A 26,937-nucleotide genomic window follows, 5' to 3' on the forward strand; every position below is an offset into this window, starting at 1 on the left:
GATTGAATCAAAAAAATTACAAAAAATCAGCCAAATGAGGAGCTGGTTTTTTGAAAAAATAAATAAAATTGACACCCCATTGGCCCAACTAACTAAAAAAAGAAGAGAAAAGACCCAAATCAATAAAATCAGAGATGAAAAAGGAAACACAACAATAGACACCACAGAAATAAAAAAGAATCATCAGAAATTACTACAAGGACCTGTATGCCAGCAAACAGGGAAACCTATCAGAAATGGATAGATTCCTGGACACATACAACCTACCTAAATTGAACCAGGAAAACATAGAAAACCTAAACAGACCCATAACTGAAACAGAAATTGAAACAGTAATAAAGGCCCTCCCAACAAAGAAAAGCCCAGGACCAGATGGATTCACTGCTGAATTCTACCAGACATTTAAAGAAGAACTGACTCCAATTCTTCTCAAACTATTCAGAACAATCGAAAAAGAGGGAGTCCTCCCAAATTCTTTCTTTGAAGCCAGCATCACCTTAATTCCTAAGCCACAGAAAGATGCAGCACTGAAAGAGAATTACAGACCAATATCCCTGATGAACATAGATGCAAAAATCCTCAATAAAATTCTGGCCAATAGATTGCAACAACACATCAGAAAGATCATCCACCCAGACCAAGTGGGATTTATCCCTGGTATGCAGGGATGGTTCAATGTGTGCAAAACAATCAACGTGATACACCACATTAACAGACTGCAGAAGAAAAACCATATGATTATCTCAATAGATACAGAGAAAGCATTCAATAAAATACAAAACCCTTTCATGATGAAAACTCTATGCAAATTGGGTATAGAAGGAACATTCCTCAATACAATCAAAGCAAATTATGAAAAACCCACAGCCAACATCCTATTGAATGTGGAAAAGTTGGAAGCATTTCCACTGAGATCTAGTACCAGACAGGGATGCCCACTCTCACCACTGCTATTCAATATATTTCTGGAAGTTTTAGCCAGAGCTATTAGGCAAGAAAAAGAAATTAAAGGGATACAAATTGGGAAGGAAGAAGTCAAACTATCACTCTTTGCAGATGATATGATTCTTTATTTAGGGGATCCAAATAACTCTACTAAGAGACTATTGGAACTCATAGAAGAGTTTGGCAAAATAGCAGAATATAAAATCAATGCACAAAAATCAACAGCCTTTGTATACACAGGCAATGCCATGGCTGAGGAAGAACTTCTAAGATCAATCCCATTCACAATAGCTACAAAAACAATCAAATACCTTGGAATAAACGTAACCAAGGATGTTAAAGATCTCTACGATGAAAATTACAAAACCATAAAGAAAGGAATAGAAGAGGATACCAAAAAATGGAAAAATCTTCCATGCTCACGGATTGGAAGAATCAACATCATCAAAATGTCCATTATCCCAAAAGGAATTTACAGATTTAATGCAATACCAATCAAAATACCAAAGAAAGACCTTCTTCTCAGATCTAGAAAAAATGATGCTGAAATTCATATGGAGACACAGGAGACCTCGAATAGCTAAAGAAATCTTGTACAACAAAAACAAAACCAGGGGCATCACAACACCATATTTCAGGACATATTACAGGGCAGTTGTAATCAAAACAGCATGGTACTGGTACAGAAACAGATGGATAGACCAATAGAACAGAATTGAAACACCAGATATCAATCCAAACATCTACAGCCAACTTATATTTGATCAAGGATCTAAAACCAATCCCTGGAGTAAGGACATTCTATTCAATAAATGGTGCTGGGAAAATTGGATTTCCACATGCAGAATCATGAAGCAAGACCCCTACCTTTCACCTTACACAAAAATTCACTCATCATGGATTAAAGACTTAAATCTATGACCTGACACCATCAAATTATTAGAGAGATTGGAATTACCCTGCAAGATATAGGTACCAGCAATGACTTCTTGGAAAAGACCATGGAGGCACAGGCAGTCAAAGCCAAAATTAATTATTGGGATTGCATCAAATTGAGAAGTTTCTGTACTGCAAAAGAAACAGTCAGGAGAGTGAAGAGGCAACTGACAGAATGGGAAAAAATATTTGCAAACTACGCAACAGATAAAGGGTTGATAACCAGAATCTACAAAGAAATCAAGAAACTCCACAAAAACAAAACCAACAACCCAATTAAGAGATGGGCCAAGGACCTCAATAGACATTTTTCAAAAGAGGAAATCCAAAGGGCCAAGAGACACATGAAAAAATGTTCAAGATCACTAGCAATCAGGGAAATGCAAATCAAAACCACAATGAGGTTTCACCTCACCCCGGTTAGAATGGCTCACATTCAGAAATCTACCAACAACAGATGCTGGTGAGGATGTGGGGAAAAAGGGACACTAACCCACTGTTGGTGGGAATGCAAACTGGTTAAGCCACTATGGAAGTCAGTTTGGAGATTCCTCAGAAACCTGAAGATAACCCTACCATACAACCCAGCCATACCACTCCTTGGAATTTACCCAAAGGAAATTAAATTGGTAAACAAACAAGCTGTCTGCACATTAATGTTTATTGCAGCTCAATTCACAATAGCTAAGACCTGGAACCAACCCAAATGCCCATCAACAGTAGACTGGATAAAGAAATTATGAGACATGTACTCTATATACTATACAGTAGTCAAAAACAATGAAATCCGGTCATATGCAACAAGATGGAGGAATCTGGAAAACATGCTGAGTGAATTAAGCCAGTCCCAAAGGGACAAATATCATATGTTCTCCCTGATTGGCGACAATTAACTGAGGACCAAGGGGGAAACCTGTTGAAGTGAAATGGACACTATGAGAAACAGTGACTTGATCAGCACTTGTGCTGACTGTTGATGTACAATGTAATACTTTACCCATTTTAATGTTTTTTCTTTGTTTTTTTCTAGTACTATTGGTTGAACTCTGTATTTAACACACAAATATTCTTAGGTGTTTAAATTTTAACTGAAAAGTGATCCCTGTTAAATATAACAGTGGGAATAAGAGAGGGAGGAGATGTACAATTTGGGCATGCTCAATCAGACTTGCCCCAAATGGTGGAGTTAGAATCGTGCCAGTGGATTCCAATACAATCCCATCAAGGTGGCATGTACCAATGCCATCTCACTAGTCCAAGTGATCAATTTCAGTTCACAATTGATCACACTGATAGGTCTAAGAGTCAAAGGGATCATACAAACAAGACTAGTGTCTGTTAATACTAACTGATAGAATCAAAAAGGGAGAGAACGATCCATCATAGGAAGCAGGATACACAGCAGACTCATAGAATGGCAGATGTCCTAAATAGCACTCTGGCCTCAGAAGCAGCCCTTAAGGCATTCGGATATGGCTGAAGAGCCTATGAGAGTATTTTAGGCATTGAAAGCCAAGTCACTCCTTAAAAAAAAAAAAAAAGAAGAAGAAGAAAAAGACCTAAATGAAAGATCTCTGCGAGTGAGATCACAGTGGAAAGAACGGGGCCATCAAAGAAGGAGGTAGCTTTCTCTGAAAGGAGGAGAGAACTTCCACTTTGACTATGACCTTGTCAGAATAAGATCAAAGTTGGCGGACTCAAAAGGCTTCCATAGCCTTGGCAACTCATGACTAGAGCCTAGGGAGATTACTGACGCCATAAACAAGAGTGTCAATTTGTAAAGTCAACAACAGGAGTCACTGTGTACTTACTTCTCATGTGGGATCTGTCCTTAATGTGTTGTCCAATGTGAAGTAATGCTATAACTAGTACTGAAACAGTATTTTACCTTTGTGTTTCTGTGTAGTTGCAAATTGATGAAATCTTTACTTAATATATACTGAATTGATCTTCTGTATATAAAGATAATTGAAAATGATTCTTGATGTGAATGGAATGGGAGAGGGAGCAGGAGATGGGAGGGGTGCGAGTGGGAGGGAAATTATGGGGGGAAGCCATTGTAATCCATAAACTGTACTTTGGAAATTTATATTTACTAAATAAAATTAAAAAATCAACAATTACAAAATATTATAAATTCTTTCACATATGTATAGTTATGCTGAGCATCTCCTGGTTTAAGAGTAACTGAAATGAGAAGGAACATGTGATTATTTTGTCTACACGTTCATTGAGAATCAATGATTAAAATTCAGTTGCAACCTACAACAATGTATGATTGCATTCATAGAATCATTTTCCCCTTATCGTGACTAAGCTCTACACTATATTACATTGTAGCTAGAATATTGTTTTTCACCTTAGGCTGCATTATAAAGAGGTTATTTTACAAATGTAGCAGAATACAAATATAGAACATCTAGATTAAACAATAGAAGCAGAAAATGTTCTAAAACTGAGGGCATTTAAACAGAAAAAAGAAGAATCATCACTTTATAACAGCTTTTTACAATTTTGGAAAACTATCTTATGGAAGAAGTACTTTTTTGTTTATTTTTCCCCATGGCTAAACAATTATTGAGCTTTTCATATGATTAAGACTGTACAGAGAGTGAGAATGCATATTCATGAGTTTTGATAGTTAATAGAGTAACACACACTTTTCTCAGTGTCTACAACATAGGGTGAGGTCCATGATAGATACTATTTTTATCAAACAAAACAAGTTCCCAGTAGACACATTTTGGACTCAGTTTTTAGGAAATTGTTTGCACAAAGAAAGTTGTATAGGATTGGATTTCTTTGGATGAGAGGACAGTAAAAAATGTTTAATGCAAATAAAATTGGAGAAACTCAGTGTGTGTGAGCGTGTGCGTGTCTGTGTGACTGAGAGAGAGGGAGAGAAATATCTTCCATCCACTGATTCATTCCTCTAAATGGCCATGACAGCCAGGAACAGCATGGGCCATGCTGAAGCCAGGAACCAGGAACTCCATCCATGTCTCTCACGTGGGTGGCAGAAGCATAAGCTCTTGGGAAATCTTCCAGTGTCTTCATAGGTGCATTAGCTAGGCCTGGATTGAAAGAGCAGCAGGATTCCAACTGCTACTCTGATATGGGATGCTGGCTTCCTAAGTGGCAACTTAACCCAGTGCACCAACATGCTGGGTCTACTGAACTATGTCTTGATGTTATAGTTTTGAAAGAAGAGAAAGCAAGAAATCCCTGGGTATCTTAGAGCTTATATTTTCACTGAGGAAAGGAATATAAATAAAAAATAGCATGTTGTATATGGCTATAAGTGCTATAAAGATAAATAAAAGTGATAGATAATTCTAGGGGTGTTATTAAGCAAGAATATGGATGAAAGAAGCATTCAATTAATGAGAAAAGGTAAACAGATAGCTGAATTACATGAGAGTAAGTCATATATATACTAAATGAAGAAAAGACACTCCAGTCTTAAACTTTCAAAGAATAAAAAAATAAAACAAAAGAGCCAAATCAGGGTAAGCATTTGGCCTGGCAGTTATGCAATGCAGACAAAACTTGCATTCATTTATTCTCTGCCCAAATGTCCAAAGCAGCCGGGGGGCGGGGGGTGGTGGCTGAAGTTGGAAACTAGAAACTCAATTCTGTTCTCCTATGTGGGTGGCAGAGACCCCATTGCTTGAGCCATCACCACCGGCTTCCAGGATGTGCATTACCGGAAAGCCGGAATGAGAATGTTCAGCCCAGCTCACTCCTAGTTGTCGTAGGCATTTGAAGAATGAACCAGTTTTATAAGAGTTATCTCTCTTTCTCTCTCTCTCTCTCTCTCTCTCTCCATATATATTTACACATCTGTCTTTATCTCTATCATATTTCTCTCTTAAGTAAAAACACAATAAAAACAGCAAAAACGGGAGCAGGTGCTCAGCCTAGCAGTTAGGATGCCAGTTGCATGCCCCACCTTGCTTGCAGCTTCCTGCTCTCGTGAACTCCGGTAGGCAGTGGTGAAGGTTCACGCAGCCGGATCTCTTCCACCTATGCAGGAGGCTCAGATTGCGTTTCAAACTCCAGAGGCATCTGAGAAGTGAACCAGCAGATGGAAGCTCCCTCTGTCTGTCGGTCTCTCCTTGTCCCCTGCTCACTCTCAGTCTCTATCTTTCTCTGCTTCTCAATAATATAAATGAGAAATAAAAATTAGAAAGACAAATAACAAAACGTACTAAGGAAAGCATAGTAGCAAAATAAGTCATGGAGGCCCCTTGAATTTAGACCGGCAAGGGTTTTGTACATTTCCATTTATGTAGCTAATTAATGATTCCTCCCTGTGAAGATAGCCAATTCATAAACAAGGCTCCTTTATCCCTGTTGCAAAGGAAACGGATTCGTTAACTGGCTCGCTAACTTAACCACATGATCATGAATTTTTTTCTAATTCTGATATTCTGCATCTACTGCTTTATTTAAAGATGTATTTATTTATTTGATAGGTAGAGTTCCAGACAGAGGGAGAGACAGAAAGGTTTTCTACTCACTGTATCACTCCCCAAATGGCTACAATAGCCAGAGCTAGGCCCATCTGAAGCCAGGAGCCAGGAGCTAGGAATCAAAAGCTTCTTCCAGATCTCCCACATGGGTGCAAGGACCTAAGCCCTTGGGCCATCTTCCACCGCTTTCCCAGGCCATAAGCAGAGAGCTAGATTGGAAGAGTAACACCTGGGAAAAGAACCGGTACCCAGATGGAAATCTGGTGCCACAGGTGGAAGCTTAACCTACTGTACCACAGCACTGGCCCTATCTACTGCTTTTTTATACAGTATAAATGTACAATCTTGTTTACCAACTGAATGTCTCCATTAAATCTGCAATTCCTTTCAATAGTCGCTGCTGTGATTTGAATGCTTGTGTTCCATCCAAATTCATAAATTAAAACCTAATCTGCAATGTGTTGGTATTAGAAGTTGGGGGCTTCTGGGAGTCCCCATGAATGGGATTAACATCATTCTGAGAGCCCCAGCAAGCTGCCTCATCTTTTCCACCATGTGATGACATAGTAAGAAAATGTTCTGGGGCCAGAGCTGTGGTGTAGTGGGTAAAGCCACTGCCTGCAGTGCCAGCATCCCATACGATCACCAGTTCAAGTCCCGGCTGCTCCACTTCTGATCCAGCTCTCTGTTATGGCTTGGGAAAGCAGTAAAAGAAGGCCCAAGTACTTGGTCTCCTGTACCCATGTGGGAGACCTGGAGGAAGCTCCTGGTGGCTGGCCTCAGATGGGTGCAGCTCCAGCTGTTGTGGCCATCTGGGGAGTGAACCAGCGGATGGAAGACCTTTCTCTCTCTCTCTCTGTGTGTGTGTGTGTCTATCTGCCTCTCCTTCTCTCTCTCTGTAACTCTGACTTTCAAATAAATAAATAAATCTTTTTAAAAAAGGAAAAAGAAAATGTCCTCTGTGGGCCAGAGAGCAGGCCCTCACCAAACAGCACTTACTGACACCTTAATCTTGAACTTCCCAGCCTCCAGAACTATGAGAAATAAATATGTGATTGGTACAAACTGTCCTGTTTATGGTATTTTATTACAACATCCCACGTAGACTGAGAAGAGTCCGCATCACAGCATTTAGCACAAGATCTGTGATCCAGTACCTATAATTCCTGATTTCCAAGTCAGAGAATTTTAGACAAACTTAAGGTTACAATAATACAGGATTTCAAGAAGTAACATCTGGGAATTCATTTTAACTAAAAAGAAGACAAAAATTAGGTTTAGATTGACTTTTTAAAAAGCATCTCTTCATTCCCTCTGCTGTATTTGTTGCTAAGTCCCCCTGGCAACAGCTGGGCTGTGAGCTCAGGATGGAAACTGCTGTTAGTGGAACAAGGGCAGGAAACTCACCAAAGAGAAGACTCTGTAGCTGTAAAAACTCTTCCAGGTCTAACACGATGACAACACTAAGAGCTCATAGCTGGCTACAGGGTCACAGTGTCCAAAAGCCCTTGCTTTGTCAGTTTTCCAAGAATTAGAAAAAACGTTCTTCTCTCTAAAAAATCATTACTGGGATTCATCACATGGAAAATACCTAGTATTTCGAAGCAGGCACTTAGCGAGTGTGGTCATTACAGTCGTAAGATACTCACATCCAGGAGCAGAGGCTGATGGCATGAGATGCGTTCACTGAAGTGCAAATGCATGGCATTCAGGGATGGGCTGTCTGCTCCAGGTGTGCTCACGAGAGAGTTTAATAAAGTGGCTTGGATTCAATATGGAGCCCAGTCAACAGTTCTTAAACTTTCATCGTTGTCAGGATCATCCGGAGATCATGATAGGCACAGATAGTGGGCCCTGTCCCTGGACTTCCGGTCACTAGGTGAGGGTGGGACTGGATAATTTGTCTTTCTAACAAAGTTTTAGGGGAGGCTAATGTTGCTGAATCAGGAACTACTAGTTGAAACAACTAATCCAGAGACAATTACTTAAGAAATTAGAACTTTGTCCGAAATTGAATATATTTGCATATTCAAATATATTTGCATGTTCAATTAACTGAGTTTTATTTATGGGTACAGCTGCTTTAATTCTAAGACTTTCAAGAAAAAAATGAACTTTAGTGTATTTTTTTTTTTTTTTTTGACAGGCAGAGTGGACAGTGAGAGAGAGAGACAGAGAGAAAGGTCTTCCTTTTGCCGTTGGTTCACCCTCCAATGGCCGCCGTGGCCGGCGCACAGTGCTGATCCGAAGCCAGGAGCCAGGTGCTTATCCTGGTCTCCCGTGGGATGCAGGGCCCAAGCACTTGGGCCATCCTCCACTGCACTCCCGGGCCACAGCAGAGAGCTGGCCTGGAAGAGGGGCAACCGGGACAGAATCCGGCGCCCCGACCGGGACTAGAACCCGGTGTGCCGGCGCCGCTAGGTACAGGATTAGCCTAGTGAGCCGTGGTGCCGGCCTAGTGTATTTTTTTCTTTCTAAATTATATTCTACTTATTTGGATGGCCAGAGAGAGAGGAAAAGAAAGACAAATAAAGATCTTCTATCTGTTGTTTCACTCCCCAAAAGCCTATAACCATGCAGGTTGGGTCAGGCCACAGTTATGATCCAGGAACTCAGTCTGGGTCTCCAACATGTGTGACAGAGCCCCAAGTCCTTGAGACATTTTCCACTGCTTCTCAGGGTGTGTTAGGAAACTTGATCAGAGCAGAGCTGGGATTAGAAACCAGGGACTCCTATCTAGGGTATCAGCATCCCTAACAGCAACCTAACTGCTGCCCTAACCACCTGCCCCCTGTTTTCTTCTTATATTCAAGGGTAACACTTATAGAGGCTTGGATTCACGTCGTAAGTTATATATAGTAGAAGCATTTAGTGTTTACAAAAACCCTCAGCTGTGCACAATATTATATTATTTTAAAGATGAATAAAACAACATTTGGAAGGTTAAGTAAAATGAATAAACTTGAAAATCTAATAAGCAAAATTACTATTAGAATTTGGGTCTTATATATTACATTCCTCACTGCAAGGATTTTCAGAATTTATTATTAAAATTATATGAGAATATTAATATGCGGAATCTATTGAACAGACAATGAACGCACAGGAAAAAAGCCAATATTATAATATTATTTTAATTGACTATATTGTACTAAATGCGTTAGTAGCATAATTTTAAATGATGGCAATCAGTTATGAAAATGTTGATTCAGGGCCGGTGCTGTGGTGCAGCAGGTTGAAACCCCAGCCTGCAGTGCCAGCATCCCATATGGGCACTGGTTCAAGTCCTGGCTGATCCACTTCCAATCCAGCTCTCTGCTGTGGCCTGGGAAAGCAGCAGAAGATGGCCCAAGTCCTCGGGCCCCTGCACCCATGTGGGAGACCCAGAGGAGGCTCCTGGTTCCTGGCTTCTGATTGGTTTACCTCTGGCTGTTGCAGTCATTTGGGGAGTGAACCAGAGGATGGAAGACTTCTCTCTCTATCTCTACCTCTCTCTGTAACTTCAAATAAATAAAAATAAAATCTTCAAATAATTGTTTATAGCTCATGTGAATTTGAGTTTTTGAAAGAATAATCTAAATTGCATTAGACACAAAGGTCATATAAACACAAAACCACAATGAAACCTGTAATTTATCTCATCTAGTTAATAGAAAATTGCAGTCTGGTTTTAGTTCGGACCCAGAAATTTTCTTATGTCTCAAAAAGCAGTTAAGATAAGAATGGTGACACTTTCCCTGTTACTAATAATTATGCTTAAGTTTGAGATGCTTGTGAGTAGGAGAGTTTTGTATTATTTTCTCCATATTATGGCAAGTTTTTTAAAAAAATGCATTTCTAAACTGTATTTTATTAATTATTATACGTGTTAATGAAATATAAACTTTTTTCAACCACATGATTTTAGGGCAGAATACATAATAAATGATTTCTCCACAAATGCCATCTCACAATATATGAAATAATCCCACATAAAAGGATTTTGTTTTAATGCCATAAAAAGGGCTTGCATTGTGGCGCTGTTTGCAATGCTGGCATCCCATAGCAGAAAGCTGGTTCAAGTCTCAGCTGCTTTGCTACTGATTCAGCTTCTTCTTAATGTGCCTGGGAAGGTAGCACATTTTGACCCAAGTACCTGGGCCCCTACCACCAACCTGAGAGACCAGGATGGGGTTCCTGGCTCTTGGCTTTGTCCTGGCCCAGAACTGGCTGTTGTGACCACCTGGGGAGTGAACCAGGAGATGGAAGACTCTCTCTCTCTCTTGGTTTCTTTCCCTCTTCTCTCTGTTACCCTGCCTACATATATTAATAAATATTTTTAAATACCATAAAGAAATACGAAAAACTTGAAAATCAAAGGAGTGTCAAATGGAGACATTGCTTACAAACATCACCCAAAGAACGTTTTAGAACAACTTCCATCTGACTTTGGACTTATTACCTGGCTAGAGACAAGCACATGTGTATTATATGCAACATGTAGATTCTGTCTGGTGAAAATATTGACCACAAATTCCTTTAAAAGTAATTTGACTGGCATTCTCATTAATTAATGTGTAAACAAAATGTTTTTCAAACATTTATTTCATATTTTTATTTGAGTCTTGTTTTTAAATTGTTTAAAAATTAAACTTGGGCAGTTTTGGTTTGCGCAAATCATCTGCACTGTCAGAGAGGAGCCATTAATCTTCCCTCCCGCTGAAGCCAACGTTTTCCTGTTTTCTCGCAACCCTTGTAGGCACACACACAAACTATCTTGGTCAGCTACCTCTTTCTAGGTAAATTCTAACTCGTTGTCTAACTCGGGGTGTGAGTGCTGTATTAGAGGCATGCACAGGCAGACTGCTGGGCTGGCTTCCGCTGCCTGATCCAGGGACCTTCCTGAGCACGTGAGTCGCTTTGTGCTACAGGGAACTGAGAATCGCCACTGTGGTGCCGAGACGCTGTTGTCAGGAGAAACACAACAGAAAATCTGCTCTGTGGACCTTCCTTTGTTCACTTGGCCTTTGGTGAGTGCAAATTAATTGCAGAAGTATTTCCTGAGAAATGGAACATAATATAGACCTGAGACCTGGATTTGGGTTCCCTTCTTCTTCTTGAGCTACAGTTAAGGGTTATGTGTGCGGAGCTGAGCAAAGCTCTTGGTTCATTGCATATAAATTTAAAATATTTTCTTACCTCTGAGGAATATTATAATACCAGGTTATAAAACTTCCAAATTAAAGAATCTCTGTTTTAATTGTTTTTTGAGAAAATTATGCACATTTATAAATTTAACTTTTTTTTAAAAAAAACCAACAAAACCAAAGTTTAATACTTTGTTAACATTTTAAGACAAATAAGCTTCACAGAAACCATCACTTAGATGCCTTTTTATATAATAATTCAAAGTTCATGATGTTAAGGTGAATCTTTCAATAAAAAAAGTAGATTCATAATTTTGGTTTAAAAGTGAAGAGCTATATATAATTTTCCTACTTTATTAACACATAATATTAAAACAGACATACATCTTATTTTTAGCAGAATTTTTTAATGTTATGAGATGCTAGTTAATCTAAGCTGTTTAAATTTCTTATAATGGTTTATTGATCAAAATACTCCATTATTGGAGGCCGGCTCAAGTCCTGGCCTCTCTGCTTCTGTCCAGCTCCCTTCTACTGCTTGGGTAAGTAGTGGAAGATGGTCCAGGTACTTGAGCCTCCACACTAGTGTGGGAGACCCAGAAAGCTCCTGGCTCTTGGCTTTGGATTGGCCCAGCCCTCTTGTGACCATTGAGAGTGAACCAGCAGATGGAAGATCTTTCTCTCTGTCTCTTGCTTCCTCTGTTTGTAACTCTACTTCTCAAATACATAAATAAAATATGTTTAAAAAAAAAATGTGCAATTAGTGGTCAATCAATTTGAATCACAAATGTGTCATCTGGGTTGCAATTTGATAGTGTGTTCGTACACAATATTTAGTTATCTATATTGAATTAATTAATAGTGTTATGAATAATTTGCAAATAGGAAAGAATACTCAAGGCTTGTGACAGTGTGTACAATTCCAATCACATTGATTCCCATGCTTACCTGACCCTTTAAGAATTTGCAGCAGTGACAAAGGTGGCTTCAGAGGGTTCTATCAGGTGTGTGTGTGTGTGTGTGTGCGTGTGATTTGCAGATCTGCTAAAAAGCTTACGTATTTAGCATTACTCAATCACCCATCCCCAACCCCACAACCCCACTGCCGCCATGTCCTCTGAGAATTAAAATTGGAAAAGTCATGGGTATGTTTCTGTCTTTCAAGAGAAAAACATGGGAAGTTTGTCTGACAGTAAAGCACCTCATTATTCCCAAATGGGAAAATAGGAAAAAAAAAAACCTGAATAAAGTTTGAGAATCTTACTTTATTTTGTTTGTGTTAGATTACAACAACTGTTACTGATGTGTCTGAAAAGAAGCAGTGGGGCAGTAAAATTGTAGCAAAGCCTTCTCTATTTCAATGGGTTCATAAAGGTTTTTCTTGTGTGTGTTTAATGTGAGTCCTGAGTCTTTTATTGCCAGGTACCATAAAAACTAAACATTTGGTTTTTTTCCTTGTTAAAATAAAGCTGATTTCAAAGTCTGCAGTCTCTGTGAACAGTACTGTGGGTTTATTTTAAAGATTTTATTTATTTGTTTGAGAGTTAGAGTTATAGAGAGAGGGAGAGACAAAGAAGTCTTCCATCTGTGGGTTCACTTCCCAACTGGCCACAATGGCCAGAGCTGGGCCAACCCATGCCAGGAGCCAGGAGCTTCCTCTGGGTCTCCCACATGAGTGCAGGGGCCCAAGCACGTGGGCCATCTTCCACTGCTTTCCTAGGTCACAGCAGAGAGCTAGATCAGAAAAGGAGCATCCAGGACAAGAACTGGTGCCCACATGGGATGCCAGTGCCAAGGTTAATGCTCAGCCCACTATGCCACAGTGCGGGAGCCACCATGCTGTTCTTTATCCTCTTTAAAATTGGCTCAGACAACAGAGGTTCCACATTATATCAGAATACTTTTAAGTGCTTTATGTTATCTATATCATGTCATTGTCTTTTGAGTAATCATTTTAAAATAATTTTAATTTTCACTACGAAGGTAGAGAGACAGCAACAGAGATGGCTTCTATCTGCTGGTTCACTCCCTGAATGCCTGCAATAGCTGGGGCTGGATGGAGCTGACACCCGGAGCCAGAAACTTGATCTGAGTCTCCCACGGGGGAAGGAAGGACCCAAGTGCTTGAGCCCTCACCTGCCGTCTCCCAGGGTGCACATTCCCAAGAAGCTGGAATGGGAAGCACAGCTAGGGCTCAAACTCAGATACATCAATATGCGATGTGGATATCTGAAGAGACCTCTTAACCGTTGTGCCCAAAGCTGTCCCATCATGGCTATGTTTTTACAAATTAATGAAGTTTTCTGACTTATGAAACAGCTGAGTTACTTCACAAGTGTATTAACTTGTTTATTTAAATGTTGTTTTGTCACTTATTTTGAGTAGTTAGCAAAATGCCATTTCTGAGGCATACATGACCATTTTATGTTCAAATGACCAAATTTGCTCTGTTCGTTCTTGATTTTTCACTTTACTGTGATATAGGTTTAAATTCAGAAATAGCACTTGGGAATGTTTGTCATACCTGAAAGTAATTTCTAGATTTTCACAACCATTTAGACAAATTACATGGATTTATATGTTTAACATATAAAAAGAGAGATGCTAGAAATAATTAAGTTTGCAGGCAGCTCCATCTCTATAATTATAATTAATTCAGAAGTATTATAAGAACTTCATAAGAGGCATCATTAAATCAAAGGAGAAACTTAACTCTTCCTATGGGAATTTTATGCATTAAAATGGTACTAATATAAATATTTTATAGACAGTACTCTATATGAAGATCTTAGAGATTTATTAGTGTGCTCAATTTCCATAATGTATTTTCATCCTCAGGAAAAAAAAAAACATGAATTTCTTATGAAGTGATGATGTCTTGTATCTCAGTAGAGAATTTCACTCTCTTTCAATCTGATCATGCTGAATACTATAATAAATTTATCACCATAGACACAGGAATTCTAGCATCAGTACCCATTTGGGTTAGGTGCCACCACTAGTTAGCTTTAACCAACACGTTGTCCTATTTCTAGTTACCCTTAACTGATAAATTGTCCTATTTCTATCATTGCCTATATAAAGACTCCATGGTCTACTATCTGTGTCTTTTACAAAAGGCCAGTTGCAGACTACCATGAAATAAACTGTATTAGTTTCATTTGAAGTATGGAGACTTAAAGAATAAAAGCTTTCAAGTGGAAACAATTTAAAAGACTTTTGTTTTTAATCCAGAGGCAGACAACTTTATAAAAGCGGAAAGCTAGCCCAAGATACAGTAGGAGAAAAAAATTGTACATAGGACTGAATAAACTGATAAGAAAAATTCAAATTTGGAAATTAGTTGGAATATTATTGAGATTTCTTAATGTTTTGTGTTCTCATGTTTATGTTAGAAGCCCTAACTTCTCAGAATTTAGAAACTAACTTACACAGATTCTCTTCACTTTTTTGAAATGTAATTTTTAAAGAGGTTCAGTAAGAATCTCTTATTGTGCAGTCAATTCATACCTTGAGTGTCATATCTGAGAGTGATTATCAATTAATCATGGTGAAAAGTGCATCAATCATTAAAGAGAAACGGTGAAATATATGAAACCAATGTGTAAAAATTTCTTCCATGACAATTGATCTCGTACCTGTTATAACCTTACTTAGTTACTTTCTAGTAATCAAGGATATTAGCAAGCTTGAGGGGGCCTTATGGGAAAATAAATTAATCAGAATATGAAAAGTACTGTGGTTGAAAACTTGCAGAGCACACATTTTAAACTTGGCTTCTTAGATTTGGGGTAGTTGAGCAAATAGCAGAGGCTTTTGAAAGAACCAAGCTCTATTTTCAAAATGAATGTCCACACAGATGTTAATCTTCTTCCAGTATCTGTTCAAGGATTTCATGGTTAATTCACATCACTTCCTGCACATAAGTAAGATATCAGTTCAAAGTAGCCTCTTTTGAAATCAGGAAAAATCTTGGGAGATTATTTACTATCATAGTAAAGGAACAGTTAAGGTACTTATAAATAAAAATCATGCAGTATGTTCTTTCCAAATCATACTGGAGTGTTGTTTAACAAGCGCACCCAAAGATTATTTGGAATGATTTATCCATAATTGCCTTTGCTTTTTTTTTTAAATTAGACTCGAAACAATGTGAAGTTGTATGCTAATTTGTATATTCTATTTATTTAATAACCTTCCATTAATAATTAATCAATTAATATTTAACACCTTGGAAGATATAACTCATATTTCATTGAGATCATATTCCAACATTTGTCTTTGTTCAAAATATTCATTAAGTGGTTTGTTGAACCAAGTTTACTATCTTACTGGTTGTCGTATTTGTCCATGAACTCAATAAAATATTTGATAAGTGTTCATTTTATTTTTATATGATAGTTTTAGTTTTAAAACAAATTTCATTCTATTTGACAATAAATGTTCTTGTACTTGAGCTTTGCAATACCTTGCAGGAAGCTCTTGGTTAGATTCCCTTTTCTACTGTAGGCCCATTGTTCTCCAGTGCGCAGGGCCCATGTTGTGCTCAATTGAGCTCAACAAAGGATGGAAATATCATCATTCTAAATTCCACCTCTGCCAGCTTTGATGTCTAAAGGAAATTTATAAGCGTTTCTTTTCAAGTAATGGGTCAAATGGCATGCCCTGACTTGACGTGATATAACCAAAGACAGAAGCTAATGCAGTAAGTCATGAAACTGACATGTGAGACAGAAAAAGCAATTTATTTTTGTCACCGAATGACTTACTTCTCTTAATCCTTCTCTTCATATCAGAAGATTATGGCTTTTTTAACCTATAGATCTGTTATAAATTTTTTTTAAAAAATTCAAACACTTGTACGTGTGTGCACACGTGTGTGTGTGTGTGTGTGTGTTTATGTGTATTCATGATTTGCGAAAGAGATGAACCACATCTTGTAGTCATCGTTTTGCGGGAGTGTAACTTGTTATTATGGAGATTTAGCCTTCTCTCTATTTAGTATTTCCATCTAAGCATTAATTTTTAATGTGGGCATCTCAAATAAATGACTACACTATAGAGAAATATTTAGATTCCAACAAGGAAAAAAATCAATGTGCCTAGTAGTTCCATGGAGTTTTGTTGACCTTTGCCACCTATTAGTGGGATGATAGAAATAATTGAGAAAGTCTGCTCCTCTCAGTTCAATACTCTCAGATTATTTTATACAACATTTTAAGTCTCCTTTCCACGGGTCCCCATGGCAACAACACTGCAGCAGTGTTCACTAATTCATTGTTGAATACTTCTTCAGTTAACAGGACACCCAGGAGAAGGAGATCCTGTCTTAAAGAGATGTAACGTGGAGGCCTTTTCTTGAAGATGTGGCCAGACACCGGAAGCCCAGGAACAAGCCAGGGCAGCCAAGCTCCTTCGGGAAAGTTACTCAGCAGCAGCTCCCTGGAGCTGCGATGCTTGGGGAGTGACTGCCCAGTGTGTGTGTCTACGGCTACTCACTTGTGTTGTGTGCAGTTCACCCAGCGGCTGAGGTTCATTTTCTCTTTGAACTGCACATCCCAAAATAGCTTCTGGCATGCTGTCCTCGGCGCAGAAAGTCATAAAAACTCAGCAAGAGGAGTATTGGCTTTATTATCCTTCTCTATAGGATTGGGGCTTTAAAAAAGAACAAAGAGTCTCATGCAGACACACGCGACAGGTTTGTGGGCTGAAAATACCGAAAATGCAGCAATGCGCCTGTGGTTAATTCCGCTCAGTGGACACAAGCTCCATTACTGGGCACCCAGCGTTAGAGGGTGCAGATCTGGGGCAGGGCTTAGGTAGGTGAAAAACAGGCCAAATCTGGGAACTTGATAAAACCGAATCCTTAACCCCAACAATGTCATTAGCTGCTGTGTGTGATCTCCCCCAGTCAACCACCTTGGTTTTTTCTTGAATTATCTGTAAGAAAAAATAAGGGCATAGGGATGGGGTATTGTCTACAGAAATGCCTGTGAAACCTTTAAAATAGCACATAAAGAAGGTGTGATATATGCGGATGTTTTCTTTGATGTGCCTGGTAAATCCCTTCTTGATCTACAATGTGTGGGTTTTTTCCATAACTTCTGAGAAAATGTAAGTTTCTGTCAATATGGTTAAAGTTCCAAGAACAGAACTTGTGTGACAATTTTAAAAGTGACGAATGACTAGCCTTTTTCCTAGGAGTTAAGCCACCAGTTAAGATGCCTGCATTCTACATCCAGGTGCCTGGGTTCAATACCCAGCTCTGGCTCTTGCCTCCAGTTTCCTGTTTCCTGCTAATACAGATCTTGAAAGCTATACTGATGGCTCAAGTAATTGGTTACCTGTCACCCATGTGGGTGACCTGGATTACACACAATTCTTCAGCTCATGCCTTTGTCCTTGGCACAGCTCTTGCATAGCCCTGACCATTGTACCATTGCAAGCATTTGGTGAGTGAAACAACAGAGAGGATCTCTCTCTCTCTCTCTCTCTCTCTCTCTCTCTCTCTCTCTCTCCCTCCCCCAACCCGAGTAAATTTTAAAACTCAGGTGAGCTAAGACTGTATGTTTTGATGCTCAGTAGAGATATACACAGAAAAATCCTAAGTATCTGCTCCATTACCTCTCTCTGCCACAAAGGAGCTCTATGTCTTTATAGCCCACTAGTCTTCTCTTCTGATGGGGAAATGGAACCTTTCTCCCTGATAAGGACACTACTGCACCTGAGCCCCTTATTCCCTCCCCATCCTTTTTTGGTTGGAGGGGAGGTCTTCAGAATGGTGTTCCAAATTCATCATCTTCTCTTTGCACATCATAACTTGCTTCTCCTCACCCCTGGCCTCTGAATTAAGAACAACCTCAACTTTGTCCTTTCGTCTTTCTTGATTGGACTATGCAACTTCTAGACCTATTGCATTTCCTATCAAAAATACCTCTTCATTTGTTGAATTGTTTTTAAGGATTTTATATGCCTGGAATTGAAGTTCAGGAATAGAATTTGCCTTAATCCCTCTAAATCCATTCTGTTTCATTTTTTCTCTGTGTAAAGGATGCCCTTTGAATCCACTTTTCATAGTTATCAAATATGTGTGTGTGTGTGTGTGTGTGTGCGTACACTGGTAAAACCTTGGGAAGCACACTTTTGTGTATATTTGTGGATTTGTCATTTGAATAAATAGTTGAAAGTTATGATCGTCTTCATTACTCTTTCATTTTCAATATTATGTTTCTGACATCTATCTAACAGCTATTACAACTTGCTAAGTATATAAAAATCAAGTCAGTTACTCTGTAGCACACAACTGCTTCTTTTGCATATATTATACTATACTTTACATATAAAGTAGTATATTCAGCTTGTTTTCAAGCTAGAATGAATGTCCCCTTGGGGCCACCATGTGAATCCCTGCTGAGTTCCCTGTTAAATATAATCTAAGGGTGGAATTGCCAACCCATGGAAGAACTATAGATTTCATTTGCTTCCAGCAATGGTTACATCTGCAGATATTTTAGCATGTTTTGAGACTCCTTCACACAATTACCTCATTTACAAATATTCTTCCAGCTGTTGTCATTGGTAAATAAACTGGTCTCTCCTTGTGTAAATTTAGTTTTTTTTCCTCTTTTTCCCCTCATTATTAGCAAGGTTGGACATTTACATATGCATTAGTCTTTCAGATTTTGTTTTCTCGGAAATGTCTTTCTAGTTTGCCTTCCTGTCTATTGTCAGTTGAAAAGAATTCCAAATATAACACGTCCTTAAATCCGTTCTTGGCTTGAGAGGTTTAATGTATTTACTCAGTCTAACACAAATCTTTAACCTTATCCATGTCATTTGTAAACACAGAGAAATGTTTCATTTTGATGGGGTGGAAGCAGCCCTAAATGGCTACACTATACAGGCCCATGTCAAGGAAACAAATAGATCCAGGTTGAGACTTTTCCTCTCTCTCTTTCAGGTATTTGATCCAATTTCCCACCCACCGACAACCATGAATCCATCACTTTTGTCTCTTCAGGGAATCTGACTCATGTTTCTATTCGTCTCTGAATCCATCACCCTCCTATAATGTTTTTAAGATTTCCAGATATAAGAAGTCAACATTGCACAAGGTGTATTCAAACTGTTCGTGAAAAACATTCTATGACAAGGGGTTGGTACTCTGGCGAAATGGGGTAATGACAATGCCTGCAGTGTCAGCATCCCATATGAGCATCAGTTCAAGTCCCAGCTGTTCCACTTCTGATCCAGCTCTCTTCTATGGCCTGGGGAAGCAGTAGAAGATGGCCCAAGTCCTTGGGCCCCTGTACCCGTGTGGGAGACCTGGAAGAAGCTTCTGGCTTCTGACTTCGGATCGGACCAGCTCCAGCTGTTGCAACCATTTAGGGAGTGAACCAGCACTCTCTCTCCTCTGCCTATCTGTAACTTTACCTTTCAAATAAAATAAATGCAACTTAAAAAAAAAAAAACCACTCTGATCACTTTTGAAAAATCACATTTTATGAGAAAACCAAGCATGGATTTCAAAAATTTTTGTAGCAAAATAAACTTATATACAACACCTTTCTGGTTGGCATTTTTTTTTCTTTACTAGCTATCTCCAACTTTCAATATGGACATTTTTCTAAGTTTCCATACAAGATAAATTTTGCCTTTTGCTTTTCAGTTTTCCTCTGAGGCTCTTAATCACTGTTGTGTTTTCAGTTCTTTCTCTACATAGAACTTTCAAAGCTATATCTCTAATCTTAACATTTTTTCCTGAGTTGTAAATGCATTTTTCCACCTATTTTTTTTAATCCCCTCCTATTCAATGTCCTACTAGAAAATTAAATACAAAATATCAAAAGTATTTGTTTTTAATAGGTTTCTTATTCCTGCTGGGATTGCACAGAAAGGTCAATGTCACTTATTAAAGCTCTTTGTAATCTTTGGAGTGGGTGTTTGGTGCAGTGGTTAACATGCCTCTTCACATGTCCACCTTGCTTACTGGAGGACCTGGGTTCAAATCCCAGCTACTCCACTTCCAATTCCAGCATTCGGTTCATATGCACCCTGGTGGGCTGCAGGTGAAGTTTCAAGTAACTGAGGCACTTGCATCCCTGCCACTCACCTGAATGGAATTCTGGGCTCCTGACCTTGACTTGGCCCAGCCCAGCCTGTGTGGCCATTTGGAGAGCAAATCAAAGAATGGAAGATCTCTCTCTCTCTCTCTCTCTCTCTCTCTTTCTATCTTTCTCTCTCTCTCTGTCTCTCACTCTCTCAAACAAAATGAAAATAAATACAAATAATTTTTCAAAGTTCCTACGATTCAGGTTTCAAGCCCAGATCCCTTTTCTTCTTTATTGTACCATTAAGCAGTGAGCGTAGCCAAGAATTGTAGATAGTCTCAGTGATTCTCACAAGGCTTTCTTCATTGTATTTTCTATATAACCCTCTAGATCTGACTGTTCATTCTTTCCACAGCTGATATAACTTTAGTCTTAACTGAGATTCGTGTTCACATGCAACTTTTAAGAATCAATGCAGTGCCGGCATCCCATATGGGCGCTGGTTTGAGTCATGGCTGCTCCACTTCTGACCCAGTTCTCTGCTCCTGCCTGGGAAAGCAGTAGAAGATAGCCCAAGTCCATGGGCCCCTGACCCGTTTGTGGGAGACCTGGAAGAAGGTCCTGGCTCCTGGCTTCGGTTCGGCATAGCTCTGGCTGTTGCAGCCAATTGGGGAGTGAACCAGCGGATAAAGCCCTCTTTCTCTCTCTCTGCCTCTCCTTCTCTCTCTGTGTAACTCTTTCAAATAAATAAATAAATATATTTTAAAAAAGAGTCAATACAGGGGTTCTCCTGCACAAGTTATTGTTTCCCCAATGAAAACATTTTACAAAACTTTGGTGTTATATCACAAGCAGGATATTAACATTTGCACAATCTACTCACCTTATTTTGAATTCTTCTGTTGTACATTTGTGCATACTCAGTTCTACATAATGATGCTATTTCCTTTTTTAAGTAAACACTTTAGTTTTCGGGCAAGTTGTAGCTTCACAACAAAATCGAGAAGTACAGAAATGCCCACACACGCACTGTCCCTACATACGCATGCCCTTCCCTGCAGTTGCCATCCGCCACCGCAGTGGGACATTCCTGATGCTGCACACTCCTGCACTGACATGGCTGTCACACAAGTCCAGTTCACATTAACATGAGCATGACACCACTAATGGTGGTGTGCATTTGTGGGTCTTGCCGATGTTTAATGACAAATATCTGCTGCTCCAGTCTCATACAGAACCATTGCACTGCCTTACAATGCTCTGTGCTCTGCCTATTCACCCCTCCTTCACGCTAAGCCTTGATCACTGTACTGTGTCCACGGTTTTACATTTTCCAGGATGTCATTTAGTTAGAATCTTATACTGTTTTTACAGTAACTTTTAATATTCTTTCTCTCAGTAATACAGAATTAATTTTCTTCCATTTCTTTTCTTTAAAGACATTTTAAAAATTTATTTGAAAGGATAACAGGGAGGGAGAGAGGGAAACATGGTGAGACAGAAAGCAACAAAGAGAGAAAGACAGAGATAGACAAAGAGATATTCCATCCGCTGGTGCGTTCCTCAAATGGCCCCATTGTCCAGGGCTGGGCCAGGCTGAAGGAAGGAGTCCAGCGCTCCCTCTGGGGCTCTCACATAGTCCATTAGCAGCAGCTGGATCCGAAGCAGAGCAGCCAGGACTCAAACCAGTGCTCTGATATGAGACTGTGACATTGCAAATGGCAGTTTAAAAAACCAGCTGTGCCACAAAGCCAATCCTTCCTCCAGTTTTTCCATGCCTAAAAGACTCTTCCTTTTTCTTCCCTTTTTTTTTTTTTTTAATCTTGGAGTGATATTCATTGTCTGCATGTGCCACAGTTTGTTTATTTACTTGTTTACAAAATGAGATCATTGCTTCTGCGGATTGGCAATTGTGATGGAAGCAGTTAGTGTGGACATAAATCTTTACTTCATTTAGATAAATACCAAGAATGCAATTCCTGAATTGTATGGTATGAATATGTTTAATTTTTCTAAAAACTACCAAGCCGTCTTCCAAAGTGGCCATAACATTTTGCAATCCTACCTGCAACACTGAGAATTCTTTGCTCCTCATCCTCAGCATGATTTGGCATTTTCAGCGTTTTGCATTTCGCCCATTCTAATCCGTGTGGAGTGATAACTCAGTGCTGTTTAATTTACCATCCCCTGATGATCTATGATGCTGAACATCGTTTTATAAGATTATTTGACATCTGTATATTTTCTTTGGTGTGTTTTTTTTTTTTAAATCATTTGCTCCTTGTTTTTCTTACAGTAAAAGCATTTTTAGGCCGGCGCCGTAGCTCACTAGGCTAATCCTCCACCTTGCAGCGCTGGCACACCAGGTTCTAGTCCCGGTCGGGGCGCCGGATTCTGTCCTGGTGGCCCCTCTTCCAGGCCAGCTCTCTGCTGTGGCCAGGGAGTGCAGTGGAGGATGGCCCAAGTGCTTGGGCCCTGCACCCCATGGGAGACCAGGATAAGCACCTGGCTCCTGCCTTTGGATAGGTGCAGTGTGCCAGCCGTGGCGGCCATTGGAGGATGAACCAACGGCAAGGGAAGACCTTTCTCTCTGTCTCTCTCTCTCACTGTCCACTCTGCCTGTCAAAAAATAAAAAGCATTTTTAAACTTTTTCTTTTTTATTTACATTTTTAATTGAAATAAAGAGAACAGATTCCATGTAATTCATAAATACAATTCCAAAATACAATGATAGGTCCCTTCCACCTTCTCAGTAGTCCCTATCCTATATTTGTGTTTGTCTTTTCTTCTGGTTTCTAAGGTACTAGGTTTCCCTGGGATCTCACTATTCTGATGAGTCTCAAAAGGGTTTCATTGTTTGGTTTGTGCGGCTTTTTATCTGGAAGGACTCTGTACATGCCAGGTTGGGAAACAAAAATTGGTAACTTTTAACATATGCACCTTTGTGTTAGTCTGGTTTCTTCCCTTTGAATTTCTACATTCCACCCGTCAAAGCCCTGTTCAGAGTTCATGTTTGGCTTCAAAACACTATACTCAGCCTCCAAACTTGTACATATATTTTTTAAAAATTTATATCTATTACATTTTAAGAAATCCAATTTTGGGTCTTATAGGAAGCACCGACACTTGATTATTTTGAACAAGGATTGTAGAGTTGAGTAATTGAGGTACAGAGACATTATAACATGACCTTCAAACCTGAAAATATTTATTATCTGGTACTTTATCGAGAACTCTTCATAACCATGGCTTTAAAAGTATGACTGGAATGCAGCTCTGAAGAAAAACAAAGAAATACAAATTCTGAGTTCTGATCAGTTTTCTTATTTAGGTTAGCCTGGATCATTGTTGCTCAAAGTTTGGCGCATTGAATGACAATAGTGTCATCACCTAAGAAAAGACTATAGAGTTGCAGTTATGCAGGACAAACAAATCTGGAGGTTTAATGTGCAGCATAATGTTTATACGTAACAATACTGCACTGATCATTTGAAATTTTCTAAGATCCTAGGAGTTATCACCACATACTAATATACACAAAAATGGTAACTTGTGAAGCAGCATGTGTGTTAATTAGCTTGGTTTTGTTATTATCTTTCTATCTGCCAAAATACATGTATTGTGTATGTGTGTATTCATATTTATATACATATATTGAGTATATATGTATATATATTAAATCATCATTTTATATATCTGAAATATAAATTTTAAAAGCTGCAAATAAAAAATACAGAATCTGAGACACCATTCCAGATTTACTGAATTAGAATCTCCATCTAAAAATGCAAACCATATACACTTAATAGTTTGAAAAATAATGCCTTACAAGAGTGTCAGTTGCAGTAATAGCATTCAAATCTAGACATAAACCAGGTGCCTTAAGTTAATTTCTGCTACTGTCACTTACTAGTTGTGCATTAATACATAAACAACCAAAATTCTCTGTCACTCAACATACTCTTCTAAAAAATGAGACTAATGTTATTACAGGTCTTAATATCATTTCAGTGATATATGATATATATATATATATGCAATAAGTCATCATTTTCATTATTCATATTAGAAATTATTGGTTATCTAGTATTTATCATTGAAATACAAATACCAAGCAAATTTCTAACTAATTAGCAATGGGACCTCAGAATAATGGTATTAGCAGACAGGGATCTAAATCAAAACCTTTCTTGTTCATCTTTTTCTAATAACTAAGTGGCATACAAACTAAAATCTTTTGTAGACTTAAAGAAACTTAAGTATTATTTTTTAAAGTTTGTATCTGAGTTCAAATGGCCAAACAACAAGATTCTGATAAAAGAGAATATTTCCAAAAGTGTTTGCTTCCATCAACCAAATTACTACAGTTCTGAAATATGTTCGCAACTGATATTGTCTTGGTTGACAATGTAATGGTCTTCCAGAGAAACAATGCCAAAAAAAAAGCTACTGCTCACAGGAATTTCTAGAACACGTGTTTAGTTTGCTCATAGGTTAAGAGGTTATTTCATGGGCACCTGTACATACTTGAAAGGATAAGTAATTCAATCAGAATTCATTTAAAATATAAACCCACTGACTGGGGATTTAGACAAGTCTTTACATCTGGGGAAGAAAGGACAAAAAAGGTACTCATTTTCTTTGGAAATAAATCAACTTTTAAATCTGGGATCAGAGAGGCATTTGTTGTATACAAGAGAGTGTTAGCTACTAGTATTTTCTTAGAACTGTCATTTTTCAAGTATACCATTTATTTGAGTAATGTTCAAGTTATATTCCTCAAAATGTGGAATTTATTTAAAACAACAGGCTCTGAAGTATAGTATCCCAAAGGAGAAATCTTTTAACAGTCGTTGATGTTGGCAAGGAGAAGAGCATATCTGGGAAGTAGGCATTTTGAAATATTCTAATGTGGTTTCTGGCATTGCACTGTTCACAATGATGACAGCTAATCACTTGTGTCTATTTCCATTTAAGTTACAATATTAAATTAAATTTAAAATTTTGATCCCCCAGTATGCTTGTCACATCCAAGTGACCAATAGCTACACGTAGATAGTGTTTCGGTAGCACATAGAAATGTTTCAGTTGTTTAATAAAATTCTTTTGGACAGCATTGCTGTATCATATAGAAAAGAACATAAAGGAACAAATAGAATACTTCAGTTTGGAAGAACAAATCTCTCTTAGGTCTAATAGAATTCAAAGGAGCTTCTGTTCTATTGTATAGAAAACATAATACCAAAATTTATGTGAAGCTAGAATTTCTCTGAATCAGTATGAGAGTTCAAGTTCCATGGCTTATACTGGTAGACATCTTATTTTCCTTGAGATTCGTAACAAAAATATCAAAGACTTACTTATGAGCGATTCAGCAATCTTCAAGTATGTAGAAATGCAATGTTTAGACCTAAAATTTCTGTAGTTTTAGATATTTTGCTCTTCTGAAGGCAACTAAACACCACTAAAATTAAAATATCATTAGTGAAGTAGATGTTAAGATTCCACTTGATTTTTTAGAATACTCATTTAGTAATCAACAAGAAAAATTATAATGAGTACAAGTGTGGGGGGTAAGTCAAGTTACATTCGGACTCAATTTTAAAGCACACGTGGACTGTTTGGATCTTCTGAGAAAAGAGCAGGATAAGGCAAGTGAGAGCAAAAGAGGCTCCGTCCTCATTCCTCTCACTCGGCCCCATGCCCATTCTTCTCCCACCAAATCCATCATCCAACCAGGACATCCAGGAGAGTCCTGACACCAGGGCCCTATAAGACATGCTTTGATACTGAACATTCATGTTGTGTCGCGAAGCAGTAAGATTTCTTGTCTTCAATACTATAATAAATCATCAGTAATACCACTTTATGAGAAGAGTAGTAAAATGCTTCCACAATTGAATATTTTGTAACAATATTTAAGGCACATTAATTGTCATCTTTATAGCTGTCCACATCAGGAATATGGAATGTATAATTTATATTTCAAGGTCACAGTGATTCAAAATGTGGCACTTTACAAACTCCTTATTAAGATATGTTTCTCTATAAAAAGAGGTAGTAGATAGAAACTTATGCATTCCTCATTGAAGAGAAAATATTATCTGAAATAAAAGATTCAGAAAAATCACTTATTGAGAGCTTGCCATCAGCTAGGAGTCTCCACAAAATATTTTGACAAAGAAATATCCTGTATAGTAATTGTACATTTTGAGTAGAAGTGACATTCTATATTAAATAGCACAAAATAAATATCAGGTAGAAATCCTTGAAGACGTCCTTGGTTATTAGAATTTCCGTAGTTTTCATTTTTAAATGTATATATGGGGAACAAATTTCATGTATTTCACATACACAGTTTTAAGAGCACAATGAAACTTCCCACCCACCTCTCCCTCCTTCCC

At 38.4% G+C, this 26,937-nt stretch overlaps 1 long non-coding RNA gene across 1 annotated transcript; it reads left to right on the top strand.

Moving 5' to 3' along the window:
• The first annotated feature begins 11,103 nt into the window (after nucleotides 1-11,103).
• LOC138843274 (uncharacterized) lies at nucleotides 11,104-20,045 on the top strand. The gene is made up of 2 exons (XR_016212538.1): nucleotides 11,104-11,365; nucleotides 19,443-20,045. It is a non-coding gene; the product is annotated as an uncharacterized LOC138843274 (long non-coding RNA).
• Nucleotides 20,046-26,937: the final 6,892 nt, after the last annotated feature.

This window comes from Oryctolagus cuniculus, chromosome 8 (assembly GCF_051225735.1).
Source record: "Oryctolagus cuniculus isolate XC-2025 breed Fujian yellow rabbit chromosome 8, ASM5122573v1, whole genome shotgun sequence".
In the NCBI taxonomy this organism is placed as follows: domain Eukaryota; kingdom Metazoa; phylum Chordata; class Mammalia; order Lagomorpha; family Leporidae; genus Oryctolagus; species Oryctolagus cuniculus.